Raw genomic sequence first — 17,812 nt, 5'->3', positions numbered from 1 at the left:
AGAATATTATACCTTAGAATAGGTACAATAAATTATCTGATATTGCCTAAAAAGGAAATGCAGTCAAACTTTCTTGAGCACGTTCAAAGATCAGCAATATGCAGCCTCTGCAGATCTCCTTCATCAAGTGAAAGCTACAGAGAAAAGTACAAAGAAATGCCTTTATAGCTCTCCAAAGTCCTGAAATCAACATGATCAGAATATTAAGAAGGAAAATAGGAATCCACAAACATTCATGTTGTACCCGCATTTTAAAACTTGTAAAATCCAGATGCAACATCTGTCCCTAACACACTGAAACACTAGCTACCTTAACAATTATCAACACACACAATTCACTTCCTAAATACCATTGCCCCTGTTTTCAAGAAAGATTATATTTGTCAACCTAATTACAGTTTTGTAAATATATTTACTAAATTGGCCTCAAAACAGTCACCTGTGGCGAAATGGGCAGCATACATTTAATAATAAAATAAAATAAATAAAAGTATTAATTGAATAAATTGGAGAATTAAACAATGTGTTAAATCTTAGTCACTCCTTGAACAACATATTATTTTCATGGCAACAGTGTAGAAGTGGCTGGCCATTTCCTTGTTTTAGGATGCCTTTTTGCTTTATAGTTTAGCCGGCTAGCTGGAATTCTCTACTGGTGTCCTAGCCAAGTAATAACCAGGATTGACTCAGTTCACCTTTCAAGCCCAGAAAAAGTTGGCTAGGTGCCTCAAACAATATTTGGAGAGAACAAGATGGTTTTAGAACAGGATATGAAATATTACACAATTGCTTTAGCTGACCTCTCCTTCTTCCCTGCATTTAACTTGTTGGCTAGGACTAGGCTTTGGATTAAGTTCGCCATCTTCAATACTGACTGGCTTCTTTTGATCTGTTTTGGATAAAAATGTTATATGCAAATTATTACATGCTAATGAAATTTTAATGCCACTTGAAGTTAAACAAGGCTATACCATTATAGTCGCTACTTTTTTGGGGGGTAAATTATATTGTTTTTATTCAACTCCTTATTTCTAGCTTCCACACACATCCTTATTTTCAATTAAAATATGTAAAATGAGAAGTATTACTTTATACCTACTTTTGGATTATTCCATTAGTTTTTTTTTAAAATTAAAGTTTTTGTCCATTTTAAAAGGTTTTATGTCAAGACAAATAGAAACTAATGTGTATAATGTAGCCATCCATCTTGACCTGTTATGGTGTCCAATAAAAATACAGCTCCATAGTACTCTATTATGATAAATGCTTTTGAATCTGAAAATTATTTGAAGCAGACTACTTTGTTTTTCAGCAACCATCTCATGATACAGTTAAAGATATAGCACATTTATTTATTTATTAAATGTATAGGCTGCCCACCTCACTCTGCAAAGCAACTCTGAGTGGCTTAAAATTAAAATCATAAATATTAAAATATTAGCAACAATAAATACAAAACTAAAAAACTAAAGGCAAGGATGGAAGGTGACATCTTCAGTATTACATAGTCCACCAAACACCCTCAACATAGACTACCCTTGTCAGGATCCCAAGCCATCTTGCAGAGTGAAGCTTTAACACCCGTCTGGAAGGCCTGAAGTCTGGGAGCAGACCTCACCTCAGGCAGCAAGATATTCCAGAGACAAGGGCCAATGGCAGAAAAGGTTCTCTTCCTAGACTCCAACAGCCAAAACTCTTTGACCAATGGGTCCACTGCAGGGCTCTTCTGCTGCTGCAAGGGGATGACGACGACAATCCCATTGGAGTGACATGGTTCCATAGATAACCTGGTCCCATTAGGTGAAGGGATTTAAAGTTGATAACTAATACCTTCAATCAGACCCCAATAGCACATGCCTTGATAGCAGTACTTGAGTGCTATTACTGGAAATTCCTTATATGTTTTGCTTGTGCCACAAACTAAGAGAAATATAGACTATATGTCTTTCTCTCTTTTTGGAAATAAATATTGTCCAATGCTTTCAAGAGCCGGTATAAAATATTTACCCTTTATCCTAAAAGGCAAACAAGGTTGATCCATCCAACCAATACATTTTCTGCCTGCTTCTTTGGTTAGATTTGCTCAAAAAATTGTATTTATTGCCAACTTATTGTCAAGGTTATTGTCAAGAATTGAGTTGGTGGGTGTGTGAGGTGAGGAAAGTAGACTAATAAAAATGATTGTTATGCTTTCTGGATTGGCTTAGTAAACTCAGCGATTTAATCATTATATTTAATGTTTTGTATTTGATTCTTTTTCTGGTCACTTATAAATCTGTTAGCTGGGTCACAGGTCCAGTACTGTAACATAGATTGAGAAATGAAATATAGCTTAGCAGGAGGCTGTAGGAAGCCACTTCTGAAAAAATGTTGAAAAAACTGCCTGAAAGTTACTTGAAGTTAAGTTTATTTTAATTTTGTTAGGCCAATGGTTAAAACATTAACACTTAGTACTACTGTGCCTTTAATAGCTGAAAAATGGAGATAGAGACATGGTGCAGCATTTATAGCAATAAAACTGGAGATTATTTTAAGAATTATTTATTCTTAGGATATCTTTTTTCATTATTTTATTAGACTTTTATGCCGTTCCATCTGCCACTGATTTTGAGAGGCTTGTGTTTATAATTACTGGCATTTTATGATAGCATTTGTAGTGAAGTAAATCAGCATACAAGTAAATCACTGATTTAGAGGCCTTCTTTATGATTAAATTAAACCATTTGTCTTTGAGCCAGCAGATAACAATGTTGGTATATAAAATATGATGACACCATGGTGCTCCACATAATGCCCACAAATGGTGTCACTCTTCTTTATGGTGTACAGGGTGTGTTAAGGACAAGGATTACTTTGTTTCCTTCTCATAAAACACCATCAGTGACAAAGAAAATGTGTACCAATCACTTGCCTTACAATGGAATAGGGCAGGGGAGGAGGACATCTTAATAGATGGAAGTATTCACAGGCTTAGCCCCTTGTCAAAATTAATGTATCAGCTGATGATAAGGATTTTGGGGAAAAACATTGAGTACTCTTCCACAAGAGAACTAAAAAGCTGAACATGTGCTTAGCACTACTCCAGAAGAGCCCTAAAGCCCATGTTCCAAATCAGCTCAAAGAACAGTTGGCAGATTTGGCAAGATTTAGCAAGGTTCTATGAAATGGCAGAATGATAGCCAGATTTCCATCTCTTATTTCCACCTGCATCACCTCATGCTTTCCCTTCCCATACTTCCACTGCTGCTCTTGAGCTGCTGTTCAATCTGATCCAGATCTCCAAGTTGGAGATTTAGAAAGAACCAGACTTGTCTTGTTGCTCAAAACAGATTGCCCATGGAGGACAGTACCCAAAGAACAAAGGAGAGGAGACATATTGCACTAATTTAAAGTGGCCAGTATGAGTTTTGTTTATCCCAAGAAGTCATCTGACTTCATAATTGGCAGAATAGTTGATAAAGTACAGTGGTACCTTGGTACTCAATGACTTCAAAATTTGTCTAATTCGGGTACTCGATGCATTTTTGATGTGAACATGTTGTCCTGATACTCATTATTTGTTCAGTACTTGACGTGCTGTGATAGGAAGAGGGGGATGGCCTCAGAGAATGGACAGGAAGTTGGCCATGCTGGGAAGGTCACTGACATAGAAAGTCCTTCCTGGCCAAAACAAAGAATCATGTGGTAAATCAGCTGATTTGTTTGGCGCTCTTCATTTTTAGTACTCTTGTGCCTCCCAGAACCAATTAATGACAAGTACCAAGGTATCACTGTAAGATAAATAATATCTATGGGAAAATTGATCAATATATAGAGAACACTGGCCAGAACAAAAGGGACAATGTAAAAAATACATTACTTTAGAACTGAAACAGCTAAGGATAATTGAAGTCTGCCTTTGGTGTGGGTCAGGGGCCAAATAATCTGGAGCACAGCAAAAACATTACTGGGATATATCTGTGTTACAATAGGCGCGAGTGAGAAAAGGTTCATAAAAACAATAAAAGTAAAAGCACCAATACAGTTAAAAATCAATTGATGAAGCAGATAAAGCAGAAAGATATGGAGGAAAGACATGTAGTCCTTGTTTAGCAACCACATTTGGGACCTGCAACTCGGTTAAGTGAAGCGGTTGCTAAGTGAAACAATAACTGTACGTATGAGCTTGTTTCAGCTTTTCTTTGCTTTACAGATCTGCAAAAGTCCTAAATGCTAAACAAGGCAGTTTGTAAATAAGTACTACCTGTACATTAAATGGTGTGTGAAAACTACTCTTCCTTCCTTCCTTCCTTCCTTCCCTCCCTCCCTCCCTCCCTCCTTCCCTCCCTCTTTCTTACTCCTTTCCCATGCTTTACATATGATTGCTTATTCCAAAAAGGGACTAACATGATGGGTATGTATACATACAACTAGTCACTCAACAGCAAAATAATTTAAGCTTCTGACTCCTATTGTATTCTACAAAAGGACAGTCATCAGAAAAAAAAAACCCAGAAAATGTATGGAAGGTACAAAAAAGGACAATTTATTTTTATGCTGAATGTTTGTTTAAAGTAAATTAAAAGAGTTCTTTAGGAAAGACCAAGTAAGTGTCTACCAATCTCTAAGACTTTCTGAATGTACAATTGACCAGTTTCCTGCCTTTGAGATCAAGTATGAGAACAGAACATGCTAAAAGCTTAAGAACTTTAGCAGATCTAATGTTTTCTACTGCTCTTCACTCTGATAAATAAAAATGTTAAAGTCTACAAGCTTGGTAAAATGACGTTTGTTAGAAGAAAGTTTGCTGTTTGTGCATTTTTACAGCCACAAGACTTCTGGCTGGCATTCCTGCTGACAGGAATGCCTTGCAGCCACTTTATAATTGCAAGTAAAAATGTCACTCATTTGCCAAATTACTTAACTAGAAAGGTTTGCTCAAAGAAGACCTGAAAAGGAAAAAAGAGAGTGCATTTACATTTTTCCCTCATCCATGCTAAGAGTCCATTTGTACACACTTCTCATTCCGCTTCACTTTTAAAGATTGTAATTGTATTTCAGCTTTCTATAGGAAGCACTCAGTAACAAATCATCTCTGAATCATTGCTAAGAAATATTGTGTGACAGTAAGAAAGAGAGATTAGGTTTCCTTCCTCCTCCTGAATTATACTAGATACTATAGAAAGGAAAGCCTTGGTGGCACAGCAGACTAAAGTGCTGTTAAGTAGCACTTAGCTGCCAGCTGCCTGCAATTATTGCAAGTTCAAATCTCACCAGGCTCAAGGTTGATTCAGCCTTCCATCCTTCTGAGGTAGGTAAAATGAGGACCCGGATTGTGGGGGCAATAAGCTGATTTTGTATAAAAAAGAACACCACTTAGGGGAGGCCGAAAGCCCTACTAAGCAGGTATATACAAAAAGTATGAAGGCTATTGCTTAACGCATGGTAAGCCACCCTGAGTCTCCGGAGAAGGGTGGCATATAAATCGAACCAATAAATAAATCAAATCAATAAATGGTCCAATAAGATGGTTTATCAGGAAATGCAGAATAAACTAAAGAAAGCACTTTTTCTCAGAACTCATTGCCACAAAATGTTGTTTATTTATTAAATTTTTATGCTGACCATCTCACTGATACATAGACTTAGAGTGGCTGGCAATAGCATAAAAAGAAGAAAAAAGTCCTACAAGTCAATGAAAATTAAGGAAATTAAATACAAAAAAGCTTTTAAAAAAAAACCCAAACCCAAAAAGATGGGTGGTCTGTAGATAGGGATCTTCTGTAGTGAGTGAAAGTAATTTAAAGATTTATTTGATAGCTTAATTGAAAATAAGATTAAGATTACTAGTCATGAGGGCTATATGGAATGATTTTGGGAAAAATCAAATTCAAAAAGTTTCATCCTTAGACAAATGCTTGTCTAAACTCAGAACCTTGTCTGTTTTGGTTACTCTTCTCCTAGAACCTTGAAATAAAATATCCCAACAGGTTATTTGAGCCTTTCCAGCTCTCGTGTTGCAAGAATGTTGTTTCTGGATTGAAATAAAACATCTACACTATGTTAAATGTATTTCCAGTGGGAGCCAATTACTTTTTTCAATAGAATTGTTTGAGTGTAACTATTTTGTTCTAAGCTTGAAACCAAACTTAATCCATTTCAAGTACATGCCTAGCTGAACTATTTTCCTACTAATAAGCTTTAATCAGTCAAGGACAGTCCACAGAAGTGAGGGGAGGAAGGGTATTTAAAAAGATAGTAGTTTTACATGTGTCACATGGGCAATGTGCATGTGATGACCCTGGGTGTGGCACAAAGGCAACACAGCCAGAGAACTGGTATGAGTCCCTTTATTGGCACCAACTTTGCCCCCAATATCCCGTTTACTCTCCAGCCTGGAGAAAAACTCCCCCACAAACCTGCAGCAGTTTCTGGCTGCAGATACTCCAATCCAAACACTGTAAGCAGAATGACTGCAATCAATCACTCCAGCAGGGCAAGATAATGAGTCCCAGAAGCAAAGAATAATTCCAGCAAGACAAGATAAGCACATAGAAGCACTGCAATAATTCAAACATGAGGAATTCCAGGAATGCAGGCCACAACTCTCAACACTAGATGAATTCAGTGTTTGTTCCAGACAAATGCCCCTCCCAACTCTATCTCCTTTAAACTCCATCCCCAGGTGTGCCTTGTGAGGGGAATCAGGGCCCTCTTCTTCTTTGTAAGCCATGCAACCCACGTTGCTCTCTTCTGCATTCTACCATACAGCCTTGTGCTACATAACTAAGCTCCATTTCATGCTGAATAAACTAAATTATGTATGTATCTTAAATAAAAAACTATCTTACAATAGATTTTTACCCCAAAAGTTTTTTATTAAAATAAATTCGATAAAAATAAAAAAAATCTGAATTAAATAAAAAAATCCGATTTAAATAAAAAAAATCATTAATTTTTATCCACCCTGGTTAATATATATAAATAATAATAAGTAGAACATATAACAGTAATAGGATGATGAATTTGGTCAATAGCAACAGCAAACATGCCCTACACCCAGTGGTGGGATTCAAATAATTTAACAACTGGTTCTCTGCCCTAATGACTGGCTGGGTGGGGGTGGCTATGATGGGCATGGTCAGGGGGTGTGACTCGGCCTCCTGCACCTCCCTGGGAGCAAAAATGGGCTGTGGGGGGGCACACTGCCCCCCGTGCCCCATTTTGGACCTAGTAGGCCTTCCTGCAGCCTTCTGGGAGCAAAAATGGGCCACAGGGGGCCGCCCCACCCACACACCCCTGTGCCCCATTTTGGGCCTAGTAGGCCTCCCTGCACTTACCTGGGAGCCAAAACGGGGTACATGGGGACTCCTGGAAGGGGTGGGGAGTGGAGGGGCCAGCCAGCAATTTTACAACCGGTTCACCCAAACTGGCCCGAACTGGCTGAATCCCACCACTGCTTACACCCAAGAAGAGCATCCTAGACCAAATCCTGGGAGAAGAACAAGGTCTTTAAGATCCTCAGAACTAGTCATTGATAGGCATTTAACAGCCCTTGTATATCTCCTTGAGATCTGTTGAATTCATATTGGCTCTTGGTTCAACCTCCATAAGATCAGGACAAGGAACCACAAACTGAAAATCACGGCAGTTGTTAAGTGAATGATGAGGTTATTATGTGAATCTGGCTTCCCCTGATTGATTTTGCTTGTCATAAGCCAGGCTGGGAAGGTCACAGATGGCAATTACGTGGCCCCAGGACACTGCAACTGTCATAAACACATTCTCATTGCCAAGTCCCTGAAATTTGATCATATGACCAGGGGGATGCCACAAAGGTCATAACTGTGAGGACTGGTCGCAAGTCTGTTTTTTCAGTGCCATTTTCACTTTGTTAAATGAATGATTGTAAGCAGGGGTTACAATTTTTACTACCATGGTTCTGTGGGCATGGCTTATTTTGTGGGCATGGTTTGATGATCATGTGACAATTCTTTAGGATTTAGCAGAGGTACTGGTCTACCAGGTTTTTAACTGCTTGCAGAGCTGTACCGGTCTACCCATTTGTTCTTGGAGTGTTCTGGTCTACCCATTTGTTTTTGGAGGCACCGGTCTACCACCACATTGCCTTTTAACACTGATCAGCTGTAGGGCGGCCCTTTGAAGCCCCACGGCAAGAGTTTAAACAGCTTTTTTTCCTTCTAGCCGATCAGTTGGGACTCAGGAGGCAGCGAATAGATTGGTGGCGGGGCCAAATAAAAGGTAAAAATAACGCGGGGGTGGGCAGCTCCCGAACAAAGAGAACCGGTTCGGTGACATCATATCGTCACCACTACTGGCTCGGCCGAACCGGGCTGAACCGGGAGGAACCCACCACTGATTGTAAGTCAAGGAGTACCTATAGACAGAGCTTGACTGTAGTCCTGCCCTTAAAGCAAATGACAACTAAGGGTTGATATTAGGATAAATTTCATTACCATTTATGGGTCAGTGACATTAGATGCCTTCCTATCTTTTTAAAACAGTCAAGGACATTTTTTTTAAACTTTGTCTTATGCTAACTTCTCTGCCTGACTGTAGGTCATTAGCGTTCATTCATTCTTATCTTTTCTTATAACCTAGAGATAGGCACTTTTAGTTTCTCTTTGTATTCCGAAAGGAGATAATTAAAACCAAAGCTCATTTCTCCTTCATCGGGGTATATGTTGAAGATGAATTACACATTGAGACACTGTTGCTATGGTAACGGGGGGGCATGGGAAGCCTGCAGAAATCAAACAAAATGCATTGGCCTGTCACACCAGTAAAATATTTGAATAGAGACCCAATTTTATAGTAAGATACAGAAATGAATCAATAGGATGCTAGTCTGGAAAAAAAAACAGGCAAAAAGAAAAGGAAAGAGAAGTTTCTTTTAGTGTTAGGATTTAATTGTCTGTTAAATGACATTTCTTTCTAACTTGAGGATGATAGGCCTATGGCCTTGATTATTTTCAGAAAAGTAAGCTATACAGAAATATGATGGCCTGTATTCAGATTTAAGTCAATAATTCCAAACGCCATTATACAAGCATCCATAACCAACTTTTGGACCCTGTTTCAACAGGAAGCACCCCATCTCACCAAATGGGTGATTTGAGAGCAATCAACCAGTGGAACAGCTTGCCTTAAACATTTGGGTGGGCCATCACTGGAGGCTTTCAAAGAGAGACTGGACAACCATTTGTCTGACATGGTATAGGGTCTCCTGCTTGAGCACAGGGTTGGACTAGAAGATCTCCAAGGTCCCTTCCAGCTCTATTATTCTATGTTCTGTTAAATTAAGTATAACCTCACAAATTAAGTTGCACCTATGTGTCTCATACTAAAGGATTTCTGCTTAACCAGATATGAGACTGAAATTAAAGAATTTCTTAGAGTTACTTGATGTTCTGGCTAGCGTGCCTACCGTCCCTGTCCTAATATTCCTTTTTACTCTTACTCTTTTCATGTATGCAAATTATATTTATACTTTTACCTATTATCTTATATATGCTTGACAAATAAAAATAAAAGTAAAGGTAAAGGCTCCCCTCGCACATATGTGCTAGTCGTTCCCGACTCTAGGGGGCAGTGCTCATCTCCATTTCAAAGCCGAAGAGCCAGCGCTGTCCGAAGATGTCTCTGTGGTCATGTGGCCAGCATGACTAAATGCCAGAGGCGCATGGAACGCTGTTACCTTCCCACCAAAGGTGGTCCCTATTTTCTACTTGCATTTTTATGTGCTTTTGAACTGCTAGGTTGGCAGAAGCTGGGACATGTAACAGTAGCTCACCCTGTTACGCGGCACTAGGGATTCGAACCGCTGAACTGTCGACCTTTCTATCAACAAGCTCAGCATCTTAGCCACTGAGCCACCATGTCCCTGTTAAACAAATAAATAAAACAGAGTAAATTTTCAAAAGAGTGCATATTTCATCTATGCATATTTGACCATTTTGTAGATTGGATATGGCACATCAATTCTACTCCTTCTGGCCCACAACGGCCAAGGGAAGGAATTCGTACTTGAGCAATTTTCATAATCAGTTAAAAGTCTTCAATAGTGGGGGAAAAAATGCAGATTTGGCAGCTATTCTCCATCTGTTTCAGCAAGGCAGGATTTTCACATTGCTCTCTTTGATCCAAAATGCAAATAGGAGTTATACATCTTTCTCTTATTATTTATTCATGTATTTATTATAATTGTATACTGTATCACTTTTCATCTCTTGATCCCAAGTGCCTTACCCAAATAAAATGTCTACAAAGTTAAACACAATGAGAAAATTTCCCCTGCTTTTTTGAAATGAAATGAAATGCTTTTATTTGGTCAAAGACCAGAAAGATTTGAAAATGTATAGCATAAAAGTGAAATCAAATGGATGAGGCAAAATATTGGCATATAAAAATGTAACATGTAACCATGATGGTGTGTTAATTACTTACGTAAGTATAAATCTAAAATATTACAATCTTCTTCTTCCTAATGTTATTCCGGCACTATGGCAGGGTCCACTTTAAAAAAAATTACAATCTATGAAGTAAAAATATTTATCATCTAAAAGCAGATAGCTTATGTTTTTTTCATGAACAAAATATGAGCTATATTTCTTTCCTTATGGATTATCCTCACTGGTCTTCAAGGAATCTCTACAAGCTTTCATTCCTGCTGACAATGCCTGATAGGGAAGAATATGTAGTATTTGCCATTGTTGCCACCATCCTGCTTGGTTCACAACCGGTGTGTTGACAATGGTCCGTATAACCAATGATCTAGAAACAGACACAAGAGAGCAAAATAAATGCATACCAAGGATTCCTGTGTACCTCAATTGAAGAAATGAATTTAATAATCAAGGTAAGGAAATAAATCTAACATCACTCACTATACAGTATGAATGTTTCAATGACCTGAACTGGATTCATAACTGAAGAAAAGTTTAAATGTATTCTCTCTGAATTTCTCAGGACCAAAGGAATTTAAAATTGTAATTTGTCCTTGTTCCTTGATTAATCTTGTTCAGTGTTATAAAAGCCCTGCGAAATAGCACAACTAAAACAGCAGTTTGTGGGAATAACATGCCATATAATTTCATGCAGATGCATTCAAACTCTTCCTCACGTTTTCTCTCCTCTACTCTCACAAATAGGAATTCTCTCAGTGTGGGGAGATCATCAGTATGGACAATTTGCCTCTCACCATTAACTCATGCAGGCTGCCAACAATAATCTTGTTTGGAACATAAGGCCTTCAACTGCTATACTGCGCTATTTGGTCTGTTGACTCCTCACAGCCGAGCTTCTCTTGAAGGTCACCCATGGACTTTTCTAAGAATCAAGGGTAAACCTTGTTTGGAGGAGGAGGAGGGGGAGGAAAGAAACGGGTTCAGTCATAGGTATCTAGACCAGGGAATTGATGATGCAGTTAAATGTCTTGCCATGTTCACTCATTGTTCAGTGTGACCTCTATCATTCAACCAATTATTTAAAAACAGACAGAGGGAATGCCAGTGAATGGGATGGGGATGGTTGGGTAAGTTGGAACTTGGAGTTGGTCTATCTTTTGCCTCCTCTAGACTCTTTGGTGGAAATAACCAGTGATCATTTGTCAGTAAGATGAGAGATGGCAACCTTGATGCCAACTTGAATGTTCCTGATGCTGGCCTTCTCCAGGCCAAGATTATCTCACATAATCGGATGCAGTTTGTGAGCAACTGATGCCAATGGCACTTGACAAGTGGCCCTTTGCATGCTGGGTCTACTATCCAGACTATGAAGACATAGACTGAGAGTTGCCTTCCAGAAATTCATCGTTCATGGCCACACACACTTCATCAGCTTTTTGAGTGAATCATCAGAAAGCAGCATCCACCTCAGCCTGAGATGTGTAATTTGGGTGCAATTTCCACTTCCAAGTACTACTGCATCTGTGTCAGAAGCACTAAAGCCCTTGCGTGGTGAAAGGATCAAGTAATGATATCACTGTTGCCCAGGGGAAAACCAGTTGGGAGTTCCCTTTGTGTCCCTGTTAAGTTGCCCACCAAAGTGGTACCCATCTATTTACTCACAGTGGCCTGCTTTCAAACTGCTAGGTTGGCAGAGCTGGAGCAAGTGGCAGGAGCTCATCCTGCCACATGACAGCAACCAGGTCTCAAATGCGAGCCAACCAATCATCAAACCAGCATCCTAACCATGTGAGCCACTGCACTACTAATTCCAAATTATATTTGCTAAATAAATTCTGGCAACCAAGCAAGGAAATAAATTTTATTTTGTATAAGGGTACCAGGCTATGATAAACGCTTATGTCTTATGTGAGAGATGAAAAAAAATCTCTCTCTACTTTCTTTTCCATCAATTAACATACTTAAGACCCTCTAGGATAAATGATGGCTCTAAAGGAAGGGGCAGACTAAGGTGATCTGATTTGGGTTGCAAAAATCCAACTGACCATCACCTTGGAGCAGTCATCGTCATCTTCAGGACTTCTATGCTGCTATATAGTGGTGTTCAGATTTTTGCAGTGCAAGAGGTGGTTCCCTAGGCCACGCACCTAAAACTAGCTGGGATTTGGTTTCTGCCAAAATATGAAACATTCTGATTGTATTGAGTTTTGATTCTGCTGTACTGTGAGTAATCTCAAATGGTTACATGAAACTTCCAGAGTTCAATTTGCTTTCCCTTTCCAAAGAAAAGCTCACTTTCCATTTTGTGCATATTACTTGCAATTTCCCTGAGGAATCACCTACAGTTTGGAACGTGGAAATGTAAAATTCCCTTTTAAATAGTTTTTAAAATCTCCCCTGACTTCTGCTCACCCGTCTTGCTAACCAATATCCTCCTCACCAAGACTTCTTGGGAAGTGATTTACAGAGTTCTTTTCAGAGAGGAAAGCAAAACTATTTGCCAGAATATTAAAGCCTTGAGTTCCAGGAGCTACTGTTAAGCTACTAGCAGGGTTTTTTATGATAGAAATAATGTTGAAAAATGATGATCAGCCAAGAAGTCTGATTACAGAGATATGGTTGCTTCTTTATGGTTAGAAAGCACAATTTCTGCATTTATCACCTTAAAACAGTTTGCTCAGCCTCAGAATTCACATTAAGGCTATACAGCAACATTTCCGATGCAGTTCTAAGATTCCAAGTGCTGAATTGGCTCTCCATTGGACCGTTTTAAGAAGCCTGCTTGCCAAATCCTTTAAAGAAAGAATAGATTTATATTCAGCCATCTTCGGATAACTTGACATAATAGGGTTTTTTTTTGTTGTTGTTGTTGTTGCTGCTGCTATTGTGATTTTCTCCCCAGATTATGGAACGAGATACTCCATGCCAATGCATTGTAAGGTTCTGTCTTTCTGTCTTGTTTCTTTGTCACAACATTAAAAATATATGGATATACTGTAATAGGAACTGGTATTGTTTGCAAATATGCAACTCTAAGTCCTTTCTTTTGATAGTTGTGGAGAAAATGATGGATGCTGTAAAGCAGCAACCTTGAGATAATATGGTATGTTATCACTACACTGTCACTGGTGACTAACAAAGGGTGTCTTGCTTCATTTTTGCAGGGCCAAACTATGGGTGGCTTGATAAGAATGAATGGTGAAAAGTAATTTTGTGTAGAAGAAACGATATAAAACAAGACTGAAGTATTTCAACCAGGGTTGAAATCTTCACATCATCTATGAATCATCACAGAACAGTTATAGAAATTCTAAGAGATTTATATTGAGGTGGGGAATGTAGTCTCTACACCATCAGTGTAATAGATTTTAGAGCAGTGGCCCCCAACCTGTTGGGCACCAGGGACCAGGGGGAGAGGTTTTTCCACGGACCTGAGGGGACATGGTTTTCTGTACTGCCTGCATCCCGTGGAACGGGCTTTGCTTGTTTGCGTGACCCAGTTCCTGCAACCCAGGGACTGGTGTCGATCCACGAACTGGAGGTTGGAGACCCCTGTTCTAGAGAACATGAACTCAAAATGCAACAGATCTTTGGAATTCATACTGCCAAAACTGATGACCAGAAGGGCAACTTGCAGGTAACTCCAGAGAGTCCCAAACCTTTTCCCAAAGAAATCAGCTTATACAGAAGGTCCAATATAGGAAAGATTTTTAAGCATATTTAATCAACTCATTTAATAACCCATACAGAGGAAGGACATATGGTTTCCCCCATATGCACATTATTTTATACACATATTCAGTGAAAGCTGCTAAATTCCAGCCCCTCCCCAAAAAATCTCTGACTTATTATTATTAGATCCCCCAACTCTTATCTCCAGCATTTGTCACCCTCAAGAATGGCTCTTCATTAGATACCGGGCAGGAGAGGGAGAATCATCCATTGTTTTTTCTTGTCAGCCACATGAAAGCTTTGATTACTGAAGGAGAGTTGAAAAGCCTTAAAATTATTGCATGGTTTCATTTCTCAACAACTGGAAATTCCTCTAGCCTAACCCCAGAAATGAAGAATCTTCTAGTTTTGTCGTTTAATTGGGCTACTATATTTGAGCTACAAAAATTGAGTTGACCCCGAAAGGTAAAGGTAAAGGTTCCCTTCGCACATATATGCTAGTTGTTCCCAACTCTAGGGGGCAGTGCTCATCTCCGTTTCAAAGCCGAAGAGCCAGCGCGGTCTGAAGACGTCTCCGTGGTCATGCGGCCATCATGACTAAATGCCAAAAGTGCATGGAACATTGTTACCTTCCCACCAAAGGTGGTCCCTATTTTTCTACTTGCATTTTTTATGTGCTTTCAAACTGCTAGGTTGGCAGAAGCTGGGACAAGTAACAGGCGCTCACCCCATTATGCGGCACTAGGGATTCGAACCGCTGAACTGCCGACCTTTCGATCAACAAGCTCAGCGTCTTAGCCACTGAGCCTCTGAGTCCCTAGTTGACCCTTAGGTAGCAGCTATTCCGACATGTAGTGATCTGGATTTTCGCAGTCTGGAGTTTAGCAGCCCAGATGCAGTAACCCTAACTAATCTTCCTAGCACTGTTCAATAATAATAATAATAATAATAATAATAATAATAATAATAATAATAATAATAATAATAATAACAACAACAACAACAACAACAACAACAACAACAACAACAATAATAATAACATTTTTACTATTTTAATGGGTTGTTTTATTAGAATTTTCGGCCAATTGACTTAATTGTTTTAAATTGTTTTTAATTTTTATACTGTCATGGTTTTATTTCTGGCTGTACACCGCCCTGAGTCCTTCGGGAGAAGGGCGGTATAGAAATTTAATAAAATAAAATAAATAAATAAATAAAATAAATTAATTGTTCTCACTGTGAGGAAATTTTAGATTGGATTTCTTCTTGATAAGTTTCTATCTGTTACTTCCTGTCCTGCCTTTATATGCTTTGGAGAATAGGTTAACCCCTCTTCTCTTCGACATCCTCTCAGATATTGGAAGATTGGTATCATGTCACCCCTCTTCATTACTTCTTCTCTTCGTTAGACTGGACATAGCCAGTTCCTGCAACTGTTCATCATACGTTTTAGCCTCCAGCTCCCTAATCATCTTTGCTGCTCTTCTCTGCGCTCTTTCCAAAATCTCAATATCTTAACTTGTTTGTGTGAATATGTGTCTGTATGTATGTGATTACATGTATATGTATACACTCATGTATACAGTACATATATTTATATACACACATATCACATATACGTCTATTCCATAATGTTACTAAAAAAGTGTGATCCTCTTTGAATGGTATGAAATCCAACTACATGTCTCTTTTATTTGAAAACTAGTAACAGTGGCAAGGCTTGTTTCAAGACCATAAATGAGAAATAATGAAGCAATAATTACAACCAAAGATAAAGTCTTACAGGATATAGTCCTAAGTTTATGTTGAGAAGCCTGCGACAGGAGGGCCATGGTTTAAACTCCCCGTTTTCTGATTGTAAGATAGTTTGTGTTGCTTTTTGAATGATTGCAAATATCATTTAAATTACAAGCAGTGAAGTTTTTTTTTTTTAAAGATGAATTCATTTGACAATTGGTCTTTGAAAATTAAAGTCCCCATTTCTTGATCTACTCGCTAGCTATAGTACATGATTGCTTCTTTATACATTTGCCTGATGGTTTAATCTATGTTCTTAGATAAATTACATTAATTTTACATGATTAAATATGGCTCTCTCAAATAACTTGTAAACTAAGCTATGTGCCTTTCTTTGGGATTATGTTAATTCTCAAAGGAAACCAATCTGTGATTAGTGACAGAGATGCAATTTAAATTAAGTTCATAATTTTTAACTTTTCTTTTACTCGGTGCCCTCCTAACAAAAGAATATAATCCAAAAATAAGATACACAGCAATTTAGGTTTGATGATTCTCTAACAAACTTGAGTTAAAGCTGTGGTAGAGGAACAATTCACCTGGCAAAATAATAAAGCAGACCAAAAGACAACAATCATTGCAGTTGTTTGGTATAAACTGCAAGGCTTTGTGCAAGCAAATTGGTCCTGCAAGATAGTTTCAGGACACTTACAGAACAAAGTCATAATTTTTCCAAGACAGGCAACAAAGATTTATTTTTATTTATATAAGCAATTTATATAGCCACCCACCTCATGGTATTGATTCTGGGCAGCCACAAAGGATTAAAATCCACAAAACATAAAATAAGAAAGGAAAAACCTAATTTAAAGATAATAATAATCATCCATAACAGAACCTCAATTTAAACATTCAATCTTAATCCATAGGGACCAAATAATAAACTCACTAATAGGGCTGATGTACTGTAATCTCCTGGTGCCTTGCCTGGGAGAACATCCAGGTCTTTAATGCCTCACAAAGGGCCATAATCAATTCATGTACGCAGGCATGGGGATTTTTTCTATGAGAATCTGAAAGGCCGAAGATGACTTAGCAGTGTTCCAATATCTCAGGGGTTGCCACAAAGAAGAAGGAGTCAAGCTATTCTCCAAAGTACCTGAGGGCAGGACAAGAAGCAATGGGTGGAAACTAATCAAAGAGAGAAGCAGCCTAGAACTAAGGAGAAATTTCCTGACAGTTAGAACAATTGATCAGTGGAACAACTTGCCTCCAGAAGTTGCGAATGCTCCAACAATGGAAGTTTTTAAGATGTTGGATAACCATTTGTCTGAAGTGATGTAGGGTAGAAGACCTCCAAAGTCCCTTCCAAGTCTGTTATTGTATTCTATTTCTATAACTCTGTCTGAGTGCCCATCCACACATGTATGTGAGAGCACGTACAGCCACTCATGCAGGCTGCATTAATTTAAAGCAGTGTTTCTTAACTTTACAAACAGTGTGTGGACTTCACCTGCCACATCATGCTGCCTGGGGAATTCTGGGAGTTGGAGTTTGCATATCTTAAAGTTGAGAAACACTGATTTAAAGATAGGGTGGCAGGTTCTCAGCCCATACCGTATACATACTATGTATGTCTTTGAATTTAACTAGACATGCTTTTCCTTGAAAGCCCACAACATATGCCACTACAATCCTTGACCTGGTTCCCCTTATTATGATCTTCACTTTGTGCATTAAATACTTTTAATGGTTATAAATCATAAAAGGCATCATGTGATTGTTTATTCGAGAGAGGTGTTGTGGCCCCGCCCTCTGAGCCTGTCCCATCGGAGGAAGAAAGCTCTGAGCATGAGGAAGAGGAGTCAGCCAGGCCTCCCTCTCCAGGCCCCTCCCCTCTGGCACTGTCTCAGAGGGGGAGGAGATTAGCAGGGAGACAGGTGGCTCGGATGAGAGCGAGGGAGAGACATCATTCCTGGACGCACACCTCCGAAGGT

General features: G+C 38.8%; 1 long non-coding RNA gene across 2 annotated transcripts in view; it reads left to right on the top strand.

Moving 5' to 3' along the window:
• The window catches only part of LOC117674398 (uncharacterized), a 55,666-nt gene that overhangs the window by 3,893 nt on the left and 33,961 nt on the right, over positions 1–17,812 (top strand). The window lies entirely within an intron of this gene.

Source organism: Pantherophis guttatus, chromosome 1 (assembly GCF_059756535.1).
Source record: "Pantherophis guttatus breed Tessera chromosome 1, ASM5975653v1, whole genome shotgun sequence".
In the NCBI taxonomy this organism is placed as follows: domain Eukaryota; kingdom Metazoa; phylum Chordata; class Lepidosauria; order Squamata; family Colubridae; genus Pantherophis; species Pantherophis guttatus.
Note: the sequence above shows the minus strand (reverse complement) of the source record. Positions and strands in the feature narration are given on the sequence as shown.